This window comes from Octopus sinensis, linkage group LG23 (genome assembly GCF_006345805.1).
Source record: "Octopus sinensis linkage group LG23, ASM634580v1, whole genome shotgun sequence".
NCBI lineage: Eukaryota > Metazoa > Mollusca > Cephalopoda > Octopoda > Octopodidae > Octopus > Octopus sinensis.
Genome location: NC_043019.1, coordinates 15,432,822 through 15,435,321, shown reverse-complemented (window position 1 = coordinate 15,435,321; position 2,500 = coordinate 15,432,822). Strand labels below are relative to the sequence as shown.

The following is a 2,500-nucleotide window of genomic DNA, read 5'->3' as shown; positions in this document are numbered from 1 at the left end:
CAGTTATTTGACTGCGGCCATGCTGGAGCACTACCTTTTTAGTCTAACAAATCAACCTCAGCACTTATTCTTTGTAAGCCTAGTACATATTCTATTGGTCTCTTTTGCCAAACTGCTAAGTTATAGGGATGTAAACACACCAACATCGATCTAATCAACTGGCCCCCACCAACTCCCCCAAAATTTCGGGCCTTGTGCCTTTAGTAGAAAAGAGTATTTCATAAGCTTAAAGCTTATAAGCGATCACCATGCAATGACTAAAGAAAATAGTGTAATATTGGGGCATATAAGCCCTCGACAGAAAAAATAGGGTTCTTATATGCGTAATGGTAACACACTTGTCTTGAAAACAAAGAGCTGTGGGTTGGTGTCCAATGCATACGAAAACCCTACTTTCTTTCCGTGAGGGCTTATATGCCCCTATTTTAGACTATTTTCTTTACTCATTGCCTGGTGATTGCTTATGAACTTTAAGCTTATAAAATATTAATACATATATTATAAAATAAAATATAATACATATACTTATAGGCATAGGAGTGGCTGTGTGGTAAGTAGCTTGCATGCCAACCACATGGTTCTGGGTTCATTCCCACTGCATGGCACCTTGGGCAAGTGTCTTCTACTATAGCCTCGGGCCAACCAAAGCCTTGTGGGTGGATTTGGTAGATGGAAACTGAAAGAAGCCCGTCGTATATATGTATGTATATATATGTGTATGTGTGTGTATATGTTTGTGTGTCTGTGTTTGTCCCCCCAACATTGCTTGACAACCAATGCTGGTGTGTTTACGTCCCTGTAACTTAGTGGATTGGCAAAAGAGACCGATAGAATAAGTACTAGGCTTACAAAGAATAAGTCCTGGGGTTGATTTACTCGGCAAAAGGTGGTGCTCCAGCATGGCTACAGTCAAATGACTGAAACAAGTAAAAGAGTAAAAGAGTATACATATATGCTTACCTTTTAGATTTGAAGTTTTAGTTGGTCCTCATGCAAAAATGTCCATAAATGAGCACAAATGTGGATGTCTTGGGTTGCGATAGTAAGATTCACTTTGAAGTATCTGTTGTGTATTTTCACAAATACAGAATACAACACGGTTTTTCTGAAATAAATAGAAATGTATTGTTTTGAGAATTTCACCAAACACAAGGAAAAAGCAAAATACAAAAAAATTCATACAAAAAGTGATGCAAGTCAACAAGGTGGCCATTATGTGGTTATTCAATTTACTGGAAATAGCAGCCAGATCTACATGAATCTTTGAAAAACCTTTTTAAAAATGCCTAGATACACTTGTGTATTTGTGTCTAATAAAAAAAGAAAAAAAAGACAGTAAAATTGGATGGTCACATCTGGAAGATCTTGATCATAAGATTGCTTGATTCGGGCTAATTTTGGGGCTAAAGGACAAGGAAAATTTGTCTGCTCATCCCTGCATTTACACTGAAAAGATGAAGATAATCTGGAAGATTTTGTTGCCTCTTGGCAGAAACAGCTGTAAGGAACAAGCACCTGCACACCCATTTAGCTTTTTGCCAATTTGCTCATTTGCTTCTATATGCTTACATGTATTCACAGCCTTGTTTATGCAGTTACCAGTTTTTTTCCACTCACTAATCTGTACCATTCATTCATGTGTGTGTATTCATCCAATACATTTGAATAAATAGACATACTAGAATGTTTACCGGCTGATGTCTGCTGATTTTATATCCTCTCTGTTTTCTTATTTGCTGTATATATATATGTAATATATGGCACATAAAAAGCACCCACTACACTCTCGGAGTGGTTAGTGTTAGGAAGGGCATCCAGCTGTAGAAACTCTGCCAGATGAAGATTGGAGCCTGGTGCAACCATCTGGTTCGCCAGCCCTCAGTCAAATTCGTTCAACCCATGCTAGCATGGAAAGCGGACATTAAACGATGATGATGATGATATATATATAAATATAAATAAATAAATAAATATATATATATATATATATATATATATATATATATATATTATATATATATATATATATATGTATATGAATATATATATGTATATATATACTGGCTTCCGTGCAGGTGGCACGTAAAAAGCACCCACTACACTCACAGAGTGGTTGGCGTTAGGAAGGGCATCTAGCTGTAGAAACACTGCCAGATCAGACTGGAGCCTGGTGCGGCCTTCTGGCTTCCCAGATCCCCGGTCGAACCGTCCAACCCATGCTAGTATGGAGAACAGACGTTAAACGATGATGATGATGTATATGTATATATATATCTGTATCTATCAAACTGTTTTGGAGACTTTCAGTTATAGTGTGGTGTGTGTGTGAATACATACACGCACACACACACACACACACAACACACACACACACACACACACACACACATACAGATTTAGTAGTTGATAAAAAGATGAATGAATTAGAAATGAATTACAATCCTTTGCAACACGATGACCCCAATAGGCTTCATGCGATTCTTGGAAGTGTAGTCTATTC

At 37.4% G+C, this 2,500-nt stretch overlaps 1 protein-coding gene across 5 annotated transcripts in view; it reads right to left on the bottom strand.

The window, feature by feature from the left end:
- Positions 1-2,500, bottom strand: part of LOC115223663 — a 125,471-nt gene that overhangs the window by 28,734 nt on the left and 94,237 nt on the right. For all 5 annotated transcript variants that reach the window (XM_036512341.1, XM_036512343.1, XM_029794336.2 and 2 more), the window contains one exon: positions 961-1,105. The gene's annotated coding sequence lies outside the window, so the exon portion shown is untranslated. The remainder of the gene's footprint in view (positions 1-960; positions 1,106-2,500) is intronic.